General features: G+C 44.0%; 1 protein-coding gene across 1 annotated transcript in view; it reads right to left on the reverse strand.

Annotated features, from left to right (window-relative positions):
* The window catches only part of LOC144934085 (testican-3-like), a 213,654-nt gene that overhangs the window by 103,678 nt on the left and 95,636 nt on the right, over positions 1-14,340 (reverse strand). The gene's annotated exons all lie outside the window — the stretch shown is intronic.

The raw sequence follows: 14,340 nt of genomic DNA on the forward strand, positions 1-14,340 counted from the left end.
TTTGTTCCATGTTACTCACTCTCCATGTTGCTTTGTTCCATGTTACTCACTCTCCATGTTGCTTTGTTCCATGTTACTCACTCTCCATGTTGCTTTGTTCCATGTTACTCACTCTCCATGTTGCTTTGTTCCATGTTACTCACTCTCCATGTTGTTTTGTTCCATGTTACTCACTCTCCATGTTGCTTTGTTCCATGTTACTCACTCTCCATGTTGCTTTGTTCCATGTTACTCACTCTCCATGTTGTTTTGTTCCATGTTACTCACTCTCCATGTTGCTTTGTTCCATGTTACTCACTCTCCATGTTGCTTTGTTCCATGTTACTCACTCTCCATGTTGTTTTGTTCCATGTTACTCACTCTCCATGTTGCTTTGTTCCATGTTACTCACTCTCCATGTTGCTTTGTTCCATGTTACTCACTCTCCATGTTGCTTTGTTCCATGTTACTCACTCTCCATGTTGCTTTGTTCCATGTTACTCACTCTCCATGTTGTTTTGTTCCATGTTACTCACTCTCCATGTTGCTTTGTTCCATGTTACTCACTCTCCATGTTGTTTTGTTCCATGTTACTCACTCTCCATGTTGCTTTGTTCTATGTTACTCACTCTCCATGTTGTTTTGTTCCATGTTACTCACTCTCCATGTTGTTTTGTTCCATGTTACTCACTCTCCATGTTGCTTTGTTCTATGTTACTCACTCTCCATGTTGCTTTGTTCCATGTTACTCACTCTCCATATGTTGTTTTGTTCTATGTTACTCACTCTCCATGTTGCTTTGTTCTATGTTACTCACTCTCCATGTTGCTTTGTTCCATGTTACTCACTCTCCATGTTGCTTTGTTCTATGTTACTCACTCTCCATGTTGCTTTGTTCTATGTTACTCACTCTCCATGTTGCTTTGTTCCATGTTACTCACTCTCCATGTTGCTTTGTTCTATGTTACTCACTCTCCATGTTGCTTTGTTCCATGTTACTCACTCTCCATGTTGCTTTGTTCCATGTTACTCACTCTCCATGTTGCTTTGTTCCATGTTACTCACTCTCTATGTTGCTTTGTTCCATGTTACTCACTCTCCATGTTGCTTTGTTCTATGTTACTCACTCTCCATGTTGCTTTGTTCCATGTTACTCACTCTCCATGTTGCTTTGTTCCATGTTACTCACTCTCCATGTTGCTTTGTTCCATGTTACTCACTCTCCATGTTGCTTTGTTCCATGTTACTCACTCTCCATGTTGCTTTGTTCCATGTTACTCACTCTCCATGTTGCTTTGTTCCATGTTACTCACTCTCCATATGTTGTTTTGTTCTATGTTACTCACTCTCCATGTTGTTATGTTCCATGTTACTCACTCTCCATGTTGCTTTGTTCCATGTTACTCACTCTCCATGTTGCTTTGTTCCATGTTACTCACTCTCTATGTTGCTTTGTTCCATGTTACTCACTCTCCATGTTGCTTTGTTCCATGTTACTCACTCTCTATGTTGCTTTGTTCCATGTTACTCACTCTCCATGTTGCTTTGTTCCATGTTACTCACTCTCCATGTTGCTTTGTTCCATGTTACTCACTCTCTATGTTGCTTTGTTCCATGTTACTCACTCTCCATGTTGCTTTGTTCCATGTTACTCACTCTCCATGTTGCTTTGTTCCATGTTACTCACTCTCCATGTTGCTTTGTTCCATGTTACTCACTCTCCATGTTGCTTTGTTCCATGTTACTCACTCTCCATGTTGCTTTGTTCCATGTTACTCACTCTCCATGTTGTTTTGTTCCATGTTACTCACTCTCCATGTTGCTTTGTTCCATGTTACTCACTCTCCATGTTGCTTTGTTCCATGTTACTCACTCTCCATGTTGCTTTGTTCCATGTTACTCACTCTCCATGTTGCTTTGTTCCATGTTACTCACTCTCCATGTTGCTTTGTTCCATGTTACTCACTCTCCATGTTGCTTTGTTCCATGTTACTCCCTCTCTATGTTGCTTTGTTCCATGTTACTCACTCTCCATGTTGCTTTGTTCCATGTTACTCACTCTCTATGTTGCTTTGTTCCATGTTACTCACTCTCCATATGTTGTTTTGTCGCCCTTAGTCATTTTAGTGACCCAGGTCACTCTTGCCAATGAGGCTATATTTTCATATCTGGTTAAACAAAATAAATTAAAAAGGAATGTATCTTCAGAAATACATTTTAAGTAATCGAAATATGCATTTAAATGTATAGAAAAGAAATGTTTCTGCATTTCATGCTTTGCTGCCTCTGCACTTCAACCCGGTGGCCTTACATTTTATTCACGCATTTTTTGTCTCTACCTTCAACATTTTCTTGGGCATTTTAAGACGTTTTTTTCAGTAACTTTTCCATTTCTATCGTTTCTTGCAATTATTCTATACATATTTATTGGCTTAGTTTGGTTTGCACCCTAGATGGAACACTTGTTCAGCACTGTCATTGCCAACTGGTGACTTTGAAGGCCACCAGAGTGCTGAGCATCACAATCACCAACCCTCCACTCCAGCAACTCACTCGTGGTTTCTATTCAAGTCGCCCATTTAACTTCAATACAGTGGGAGATCACTTATTCTGCTCTGTTGCTCCCAGCATTCTGGAACTCCCGACCGCAAGTCATTCGTGCTGTCGAATCCCTGCCCCTGTTCAAAGTTCAGGCTCAAGACCTTGCTTCTTTCCCTCTTCCTGTGACTGACCTCCTCTCGAAAGAGAATAAATATTATCACTGTTTCAGTCAGGAATCTTGAGATGTGGCTGCATTTAGATGTGACATTTAGAAACAATGTATTGTATTGTCCCAGCTCATAATGTCTCTCGCCTAACAATAACAAACACACTTTTTATAAAGCTCATTGTAACCACAGTTCAATTCCTGGCCATGGTCATTAGTGGTCAGTGATCTTGCAACTGGTCCTGAGCCCTTCTTCACCAACTCGCACTGACCAGTGTAGCGAAGTATTTACCACAATCACCATGACAAAACACAGTTCGGGGAGGCCATTATCCAGCAATGCATTGATAAATAACTGTAAAAAGATTGTACACACCACATATTGTGTGTACTAGCGCACCTTATTCGCCAGCAAATCTAAAAGTAAAGGTGATTTCCTGCTCAAATTAACATTTGAGATGGTGCCCATCTTCTTTTTAAAGCTCTGAGCCAGTGATTAAAATGATCCATTCCTACGGACAACCACTGTGGATTTCCTTGGAGGGCAGGGCAATTCCAACCAGAATTGTGAACTCGCAATCTTACGATTTTGAGAGGTGCACGTTACCACTGAGCCACCTGGCTGGTGGGCAGTGTGTGCCAGCGCATGCTGCTAAGTGGTGAATGACATGAAGCTTAAAGTGAACAGCAGCTAAGTCTTATGTTACGCATAGCAGTATCTGTAATACACTCGTAATCGCATGAGTAATTACTTAACACACACTGGGTACGCACTGCATCATGGAAGGAGAAATTATTGTCACTGCTGGAAATCCTTACTTCTAAATTTTCAGGACCGTTTTGTGCACACAAAGACACTGGAGCAAATAAAAAAAATCCCATGAGATATCAAAACACAATCGGCACAAACGACAGTTTCACCACAGCTCTACGGCTACGACTTTTCGTTTGTTTATATATATATATTTTTTCAACACAATTATGCAGAATCCTTCCTTGTTGTCACTGACTATAATGGTGGTGCAGTCCTGTCTCTTGCCAGTGCCTGGTTATGGCATTCTCCTCTCTGCCAGCGAAGGGACTCCCTAATTGCCTCCTGAGAAAATTTCATGGCCGATTAGCATGCCATGCTTAGCCATATGTTACAACGGATCCTCACCCTGACTGGTGACTTTGCTTGGAAAAAAGAAATTCGTAAATAAGCAGAATCAAATGCATCTGAGCATTTAATAAAGTGGCGCCTGATCTGTTCTGGCTCCTGTGTTTTTTTTTTATCCAGGGCTGATGTAAGCACTCAGCAAGACAACACAAAACGGCTGAGCACAGTCAGTGCCACCCCCGGAGGGCACCGTGTCAGGACGGATTATTCCACTGATGGGTAGAGACAGCCACAGAAATGGAGACCAGACACTGGAAAGCCACGGTGTTAAGCCACACCGGCATGAAGGTTTTTGCATCGACATGAGCTATGGGAGCTGCATCGCTTCAAAAGGGCGCTTTTGCCACAGAACGTGAATTGGTGCGTGCGCATGATGCCTCTGTTCACTTTCTGGGCAATAAAGGGAAAGTTGACATAACATTTACGTTGTGAGGGCTGATCAGGTGATGAATGTTGTGGAGGTGTGACGCTGTGCCTGGCAGGTAAATATCACGGCTTGGTTGCGCAGTGCCCCCAGTGCAGGGCTCGTCTAGGTAAACACTGAGCTACGTCGCTCGTTCGCAGAAGTGACCTGGCCACAAATGACAGCCCAACGAAGTGGATCATCATGTGGACATTTATAGCAGCCAAATACTCGAAACACTTGATTTTAAAAGTGAAAGTTAAAACTGAAGACCCGAAGAAATGATAATAAGCATCGGCTGCATTGGGATTCAGCTATGGTGCAGATTAAATTAAATCGCCCTTCAGTGTACCTGATTTTGTGTTTTTTTTTAAATAATATATGCTACTTATCATAATAATAGCAATATAGAATGTCTGATTTGGCAGGGCCTTCCTGATAGATTCGCAGATACTAAAGGGCATAAATATTGTTATATTGTATTCATGCAACTGTTGTGTGGCGGTTAGGTTTTTATTTAATTATTTTATTCTCTTTTTTTATTCGGGTCTTGGTTTGTAATGGCTTGAATAAATGTAATATATATGCCGTATTGTAAAGTAGTATTTTGTAAATGCAGTATCTGTAAATTGTGCGCAGAACATAATTAAAAAATAATCACAAAATGTTAAGCTAACTTTAACGGCAACAATCACATTTCAATTAACAGGAATGGGCTGCGTCAATGGGAAAAAGTAGCGCGTGAGTAGAAAACTGCAGCGAAGCAACAATTAGATGAGGCTTACGAGTGGGAGAGAGCAACGGCCGGTAATGAATCTGTTACGCACGGCACATGCCTCGCGCGTGTCCACCTCCCAAACCCCCGTGATGGAACACCTGCCACTCCCTCCCACGAGTGGTCGGTAGGGTTCCAGCGACGCGGCGATACTGTGATGTCATGATTATCATCAACAGCCTTGGTTAATCCACTACGGGATGAAGTCTTCCCTGGGCCGCCACTAAACCAGTGATGTCATAATTATTATAATCCACCAGAATCTGCACATTAAATGATGTCTTCACTCCCTCGCTATTGGTGGATGTTTTGTCAGATGCGTTCCATTCATTATAAATAAAGTAATTGACTACCTTACACTGTGATGCGTTGTATGAAATAAGATCAGCAATAAATGCATTGCTCGTTTTGATAAATATCATTATATCGTGATTATCAGTGCTCATATTTTCCATTGTTTAGATCAGGGGTCGGCAACCAAAGTAACAAGAAGAGCCATTTCTTTCCAATTCGGTACAAAATTCAGTATTTCAAGAGCCGCAATGCATCTATGTACATACGTACATATCGTCAAGAAGCAGCCCGTAAAGAGCCGCATGCGGCTCCGGAGCCGTAGGTTGCCGACCCCTGGTTTAGATAATGGCAAAATATGTACGATATAATAAAATAGATTTAAAAAATTCAGCTCTGAATAAGTAGTTATTGGTAAGGAGAACATAATCATTTATGTAGTTCATTTAATTACCTCTTGTGAAAGTGACAGCGTGTGCTACAAGCGTTCTCGGGTATAAAGTTGCAACGATTCAAATACTTACGGCAGTGTTATGCTGAGTGAACTAAAGTTGAAGAACTTTGAAAAAAAATCTTTATTTGCGCTGGAGTTACAGAAAAACACAGATAAAAAAAACATGAAATACAATTGCCATGTTATTGGAAAATTCTCTCGTGAAAATGAATTGTGTCATGAAAAACCGCATTTCAAGAACCCTGGCGATACTCAGGCTTCCACCCTCAACCTAAAAGAAGCAACTCAACATTTGTTTCTGTGTGGTAGAGAAAACAACCAGGCCAGGCCACACAAGCTGCAATACAAAAACATTCATCCTTCACACCAACAGATATGTAGCATCATCTACTTTTCTCTAGAGTAAAATAACACAACGTGCATTAATTCTAGATTTTAAACTTTCGTGACTGCAAGGAATCATACTCTTAGTTTTTTCGGTAAAGTCACGTAGGTAAAAAATAAAATTAATGAAATTAATTTTAATTACATTTTTTACCTACGTGCATTATCAACGGAGCACTGAAACGGACACCAATCTCATGGCTCCCAGTTCTAGCGAACATTCTGCCACCAAATATCCACAGAGACAAGCACACTGCAAAGTAGTGTACACGTTTTCATGCCAATGACAACCACCAATCATCCACCAAGACCTCAACAATGTTCCTCGCCACCAACTTCTCAAGTCCCGATCCCCCTCCTGGGATCGCGCTGTCACCATCCTAGATAGCACCCAGATCCAGAAGAACGTTGGAAAATAGAACACCCAAGACATCCAGCATAAACACCTCGTTCGAGACCCAAACATCGCTCCTCCTGGCTTTGACGTTTCTCCTCGAAGACACTGGTGGAACCATCAAGTGCATATCAGAACATCAAAAGGCCACTGCGCACATCTCCTTCATTAATGGAAAACTAACGACACAATCCACAGTAGTGTGATTATCGTCATGCAACCCAAACAATGAACCATATAGTAAACCACTCAAGGCTGCAGGAATAGCAACATTACACGAACTCCCTCCTGAAGCCCTCTCGAAGACAGCCGACCTTGACATTGGCATTTGACTCCTCAACATATTGCCATCATGCACAATAATAAAATCGAATTTTTACCGAGCGTCTACAGCCACCCATCACTGTCCTGGAGGAATCCAGAAGGGCTGATGGCTTGCTTGGCCGCCGTGACACACACAGGACACACACATCCCAGACTGATATGAAAAGGTAGCCTTAGTATGTGTTAACCATCTGTAAATCCCCCTAAACACCCCCCCCCCGCTGCCCTCTGCCAGAGCGGCAGGTATAATTACATTAAAAAAGGTTTTTTTTTATCAGCAACTCTATACACCGAGCATGTGTTTGTGTAATTCGTCTACTTATTCCTCTATTTGTTTGATTGTTCATGGGATGGGCCCACTGTAGGCTTAGGGGAGGGGGGGGAACTATTCACACAGGGCTCAATCATAAAGAAAGTAATCCTGGAATGAGTTGTCAGCTAAGCGCTGAAGAAATTACGTTCTATACTAATTAGCATTTGTTAAAAACAACACATCCGGTAAAATTCGTAGACTTTCATAACTACACGCATCAGCAAATATTAACTCCCTATCAAGAAGAGCACTGCCCTGGAGGAACTGGAGGAAGACAGAAGGTTGCTGCTGGTTTTGTGTGGCTGTGGCTCTGACAACAAACAGGACTCACAAACCCCACCCGTCTATGAGCTACAGTCATGCGAAATGGCAGCCTGGGTGTGCATTAAAATAACCGCCCCTGTGTCTCTTTATCTGCCAGTGCTCAGCGTTGAACAGCAGCCACGCATCCAGCCCCTCCCGTAAGATGACCTCAAGTAGCCTGGCTCTCAGTGAGCTGTGCTAGCCTCAGAGGTCAAACAAGTGACATCAATACCAGGATTAGCCAAGCGACACAAACCAGAGCACAGCTTAGCAGTGCCAGGGTGGGGCTAAACAATGCAGCTTAAGACCAAACGCAAACATTAAAAACGCTAAACGCCCATTTCCATGTGCGGGTAACTTTGGAGGGGGGGGGGTGGTCGTTTTTGGGGGGGGGGGGAGCAGCACCCACCGTCTCCCAGAATTCAGCTCAGACCCAGGAATTGTTTTCGCAAAAAGCGCTGAGAGTGTGACGGATCTAACAGGCCGAGCAACGTGGACTCGGCGCTTGAATGATAAAAAAAAGCTGCCGTGCAATTCGCGTTGAGAAATAATCTGCATTGTGAGCAGCCAGCGCACGCAGGACGGTTGTGACCGCTGCGGAGCGAGCGGCGAGACAGCAGCGAGCGGCGAGACAGCAGCGAGCGCGAGGCCCGACGGCGAATAAAAGGTCCCGCCTGAGATATGGTCCGCATGGGACAGCGCAGATAATTGTAACAAAAAACGGACAATACCTCTGCACAAACACGTTATCCGTACAGCACGTATTTTTCTCTTTGCCATCCCACATTCACAAACGATTCCTGGAATACGGCATTGAGGAATAACCGTTGGCAGAAACCATGTATCACCAGCAGAGGCGGTGGCTCATGCGCACGCCAACACGCGCACATGCGTGAGCACAAGCATTTGTAAAATGCTCATGGCAGACGCCCAAGACATCTTTGCTCGATATTCTGATGGAGAAGCTCATTAAAGTCTCACCACGACAGCAGTTTTAGGAGTCAAAGTGGAATCATTGAGACGATTGCTGTAATACTCTTGCCCCTGCTCCTCACTCTCGCCATTTCATCACAAATGCATGAACTGTACTTTATTGCACTCCCACACTGCGATTTTGGATACACCGATGCATGGGCGAGTGCACATGCCAATTAGAGTGCTTGGGCCAGAAGTCGATTGGCATGGATGGTCCATTCTACTGCGGGCAGAAGCAGCCTTGGCAAGGGCCGAACGTGTCAGGCTGCTCACTCATGTCCGATTGGTCTGCCGCTCCTCCTCCTCCTCGTGTCCTGCCACCAAAGTCCGCATGTTTATCCAATTTCAGGCACACGGTGATAATACATGGTCTGTAATCCCGGCGATGTCCTCCACATTGGGTTTGTCTCCTAAAACCCCCCACAAAAATAAGCGGCTTCTGTCATATGCATCTTAGTGGACAACCAATCTTCGACAGGAACAGTATAATTACTGACCTCACAAGTATTACTCATGCTGCTACACGCCATACAACACACAACACAGAATTCCAGTGCCAATTATTTGCAACTGCATTCGGATGTTTGGCCAATTCTAATATCTGTTGGTGTCACGTGGCAGTAAAACGCAGCACCCGGAGAAAACCCACCACACAAACAAGGGGGTGACACTCAGTGATCTCCCAGCCACGCACTGGTAACACACCAGGCCAAACCCTGGTGGTGGTGATCGATCCAAGTACTAACGAGCCTCAAACCAGATGAGCTAACACGACAGGATGAGATTGGGCTAATTTATGGTGATTACATTGTCAAAGAGAGCCCTTTGTGAGGACTGCCCCTCAGGTAGATTTAAAGGGTTGATTGAACTCAATAACTTGGCAGTCTGGTCGTTGAGTGACTTCGACATTGAGCTGTGATAGTAAATGCAATAAGATGTAAGGTAATTTGGTCATATATAGTGCAGTACAACACAGCAACATAACCTCGCTCCGTGTTGGTCTCAGGCCATCATCAGACGGCCACTCTCACCTACTGCCTGTCATACAACTTTTACAGAGCTCTGCCAAAGCATCAAAATAAACAAATCCTAACGTTAAACCAGGGTCCTCGTCAGCGGTCGAGTCTCTGGCAAATGGAGAGCATCATGAATCTCAGGATCTACTGGATTGTCCACTCGCTGCAGCTAGGAAGCTTTAGGGCTCGGCAACGAAATTCAATATCGAACCCAAACAGCCCCCGGCTTATAATTCAGCTCATGCCGGTGGGGTGAGGCTCCACCCCGCCTCCCATGCTGCTGCGTCCTCACCCAGCAGGTGTGTGGGAATGATATTGGCATTCTAAATACTCCGTGTAGTATGTGCAACGATTCACCGCCGCCCAGCCAGTGATTCGACGAATTACCACAATTTGAAGTCACGATTCGGTGAAGGAGTCCATTGTACAATTACAATGCAATCTGCGTTCATTAAGGTTTCGAGTGCAGCTGTATCTCAAGGCGATGCTCAATTTGCTCATTCTCCTCTCACCACCCGTGTGCGTCAGAACCTGAACATGATTCCCTTGTCCATCGTCTCTTACGACTCTGTACGTCCTTTTCAAGTAGAATTTCCACATGTTATAAACGTAACAATGAGTGCATGACTGAACGGGGAGATGTATTGATTTATACACTTTGGTTTTTTCGGTAAAGTCACGTAAAAAATAATAATAGATCACGACGTTTCGATCGCCACACAAGCAATCGTCTTCAGGTGGGAGAGAGAAACAGGCTGCTGAAACAAGTCCTGATATATTCTTGGTTCTTTATCGAAAGAACCAAGAATATGAATCCCTGCAGTCACAAAAGCTTTAAATCGGAATTTAAGTCCTGAGGTGGGGGGGGGGGGGGGAAGTTGCCGCGTCGGGCAAGAGGCTGAGGGCTCGAGATTGTGCCTAAGCGAGTGGCAAATCCAAAGATGGGAACCGAGATGGGAGAGGAAAGGAGGGGGGGCTGAGGAGGAGGCGGCCATTGCATTGCGAGAGATTAGAATGTCAATGTGTTGATTTGATTTTTGGTCTGATTTTGACCAGCTAATTCGTATTGTTTATTTAAAAAAAGTCGGTCTTGTTTATAGTTTCGTTCGCTCATAATAATAATAATATATCATGAACGAATAATTAGCACAATTCATTCATTCACACTCGCACGAGTTGACAGGCGCCCTGCGAGCCGAGGAATCGATGTAGACTGATGAACCAATGCGTCGTTGATAGCCGCGTAGGGAGCTACAGCAGCTCACGTCGCTAAGAGAAGGCCACAGTGGGGGGGGGGGGCACGAAGGCGGTTATTATTCGAGGAGGCGCAGCACGTGGCTGGCCCACATTCTCGAAACGCTGCGGGGTACCAGCAGCAGTTTCAGCAGGTGCCGATGTTTTCTGATCCCGCACCACTTCGGCTCAACATGGCAGAGCCGCAGTGAGTGGAATGCTCACCACCAATTGCCTAAGGAGGAGAGGCGCGGAACCCGTAGCCGCTGCTCACCTTCTCATCAGAACCACCGAAAGATTGACATTTAAGGAGACCGAGCAAGCATTTCAATTTTCACGTCTTTTCTATTCTATTCCTGCGCATGACGCCAATATATTCAGGAGTGAAATGCTAATGTCAATGTCTGGCAGCCACGACAAGAGGGCTTGAAGAGAGAGTTCGTGTAAGTGTGTGTTATTCACGTTCATCGCCCCCCCCCCTCCTCCAACAATCGTCCAACTTTTCATGATTACAAACTTTTTATATTCATGTGCAAAGTAAGCCACTGCACACTGCTATCCCCTGATGACTGCTTACGTTGGGAAGCTGTGCCATGGGGGATCGGGTCGTGACGACTGCAGCTGATAAATGCTAATCTGGAGTGAAAAGGTTATATATGTGGCGAAGGGCAAGCAGGCGGGGTCTGAACTGGAAAGGAATTCCATCCCCGGACGTAAGCACGTCAGTTGTGACAGCTCTCTCGCTGGTCCAGCAGTTCGACTGCTGGATTACTTTTTCCGCCTGAGGACGACCGCTTGTGTTGCGATCGAAACGTCGTGATATATTATTATTTATTTTATTTTTTACCTACGTGACTTTACCGAAATAATCAAAGAGTATTTACTGGCTTGTTTAATTTATACTGACAGATTATTTAAGATATTCCTTGAGGGTTGTAATACGTGTATTTATGTTCTTCCGTGCATAAAACTAATGAAAAATTAGTTTATTAAAATAAAAGCATTTGTTGAGTATTTCTTCATTGTACAATTACGTGTGTATTTATTACGAGATAATGCTGAGCAATGCATTCATATTAAAACTACTGTTGCAGGATTAAGAATCTGTCTCCACATCATAATACTAAATACTATGCCCCAAATACTACAAAAGGAAATACGCTTTACATTAATTAAAACAGAAATGCACTGCACGTGTACACGTTGCACGCACACATATACATCACGGACAGCTCACGCTTATGTCTTTATTTATATCTTTCCTTGCTTATTTTTATTTCAAATTCCACTTAAGTTGGTTCAAATTAAAACGGATAACATTCTTATAATGAGGGCCGCAGGCGGAACGATCATGACGTGAGGACGCTCGCGCTCGTGCACATCTGAAAATCCGCGAGTGACATTCAGGGCCCGGAGCGTCCGCATGCAGCTCAGTCGCTCGTGATGGCGCTGCGCAACCCCATTCTGGGCCCCACAATTTCAACGAGGTCCCTGAGATCTTCGAATCAACTTATTTCAAGTACTCTGAGGTCAAGGCGCATTTGCTGGCGTGATGAGGCTCTTGCCAGTGCAGCTCCCATGCTTTGAAACCTTTTGCCATTCCTAATAAGACAATCAGAAACGTTAGATATATTTAAGTGTGTTTTGAAAACTGTCCTTTAAATTGGGCTTTACCCAATAGTTCTGGCCGTTTACCCTGGTTCTATTTATTTTCTGCTTTCCATACATGGCGCATTAGGATATATGGATGAAATTCGCACTACAAATGTAATTTATTATTATTGTCACCTCCCACACATTCTGTCCTGCATCTCCCAGAGGTGCGTGCAGACGTTGGATATTTGGCTGTGGCTCTGGGACTCGTGTAAAAAATGTATTATCAAACGTGACATTGAAGACATCTTTGCTGTGTTTTACACCCTGAATGTGCCCCAATATCGATGGAGCTCGGAAGTTAAGCAGGTTTCAGCCTGGGTAGTACTTGGATCAGATGCTGACTGAGAATAGTCGGTGTTGTAATTCTGGGCTGCATGGTGGCCAGGAGATGGCAAAACAGTACCAGATTCTTCAATCCATCTATGCAGATGTTTGAGTGTTACACCCTCTCGTATGTGTGCATTTTTGACAAGTAATTCTGGTTTCTCCCCACATGCCAAACACTCACTCATGGAATTTGGCCAAACATTCCAATTCCAGATGTGAAACGTAAAAATAAGCATATTCCTGGTAGATATTACTCTTCATGATTATTGTTAATATATAATTATTCTGTTTGTATACGTGTTAGGTCTTGTGCTAACGTTTGAAAATGTATTTTTCATGTGAATTACGTATAATGTATAATTATAATGTAATTACGACATTCTATTTAATATGCTATACCACCTTGAAATAAATTACTGTTGTTAACATTACAGGGTAACCACCTCTCAAAGATTACACAGTTCCATCAGCACAAATGTGTCTTGCAAAAAAATTAGTTACCAAAATTAGAAGCTGATGACAACTGACAGCAGAGATATGTTCGTGCCAAGGTGACACGGTTGAGGCCACACACGATGCTGCCACACTGTAAGGACAACCCAGCAAAGGAAAGCACTCATCCTTAGGTCCACCACACAATTCCAATGGCTTTGAGCTCAACGTGGATTGGGCATGGTCAGTGGCATAGCGTGATTGGCATGGGCCCTCGTGCGAGTTCAATAGGGTATCCCTATTCACCAAGGTACCTGTACCTGATACCATTGCAACCATTGAAGACTTGGTCCAATAGGGACTGAATCCAGATGTACCAACTTTGGTAAGACACTGCCTTACCAACACTTACTTCACTTGGAATGGTATATTCTACAAACAAAATGAAGGTACACCGATGGATTCTCCCTTATCGCCCCCTGCGTCCTTCCTTGTGGAGGAGATACGCAGATGACACGTTTGTCATCTGGCCACGTGGCCTGCCAGCACTGAACCAATTTCTCACCCACATCAATTCCATACACCCATCTATCAAATTCACCATGGAAGTGGAAAAGGATGGCAAGTTACCATTCCTGGATGTTTTGATCTAGAAGGGACCTGATGGCTCGTTGGGACACTGTCTACAGGAAATCCACCCACACGGATGCCTATCTAAAGCATGACTCCCACCACCATCCAGCCCAGAAGAATTCCCTCATCAAAACACTACACCACCGACCAGCATCGCCTAGCCAATGAGCTGGAGCACGTACACCAAGCCCTCAGGATGAACGGATATTCTGACCGTACAATCCACAAAGCTGTCTCCCTAGCCATGGGGAGACAACCATCTGAGGATCCAACCAATACCATCACTTTGCCATACATAGCAGGGGTTACCAAAACGATTTCCAAAATCTTAAACAAACACATAATCAGGTTTGTTTCAACACAGTACAAAAAATCCGTAATTTGATCCCATCTGTAAAGGATGTGATTCCAGATATACAATACCCGGGCGTCTACAAACTGAGTTGTGGCTGCGGCAGCAGTTACATTGGGGAAACGAAATGACATGTCTCGGACCGTGTTCGCGAACACAAGGCAGATCTGAAACACGGTAGGACCAATACCTCTGCCGTTGCTGATCATTGTTTAAATGCAGTGAGCTCA

Source organism: Lampetra fluviatilis, chromosome 9 (assembly GCF_964198595.1).
Source record: "Lampetra fluviatilis chromosome 9, kcLamFluv1.1, whole genome shotgun sequence".
NCBI lineage: Eukaryota > Metazoa > Chordata > Hyperoartia > Petromyzontiformes > Petromyzontidae > Lampetra > Lampetra fluviatilis.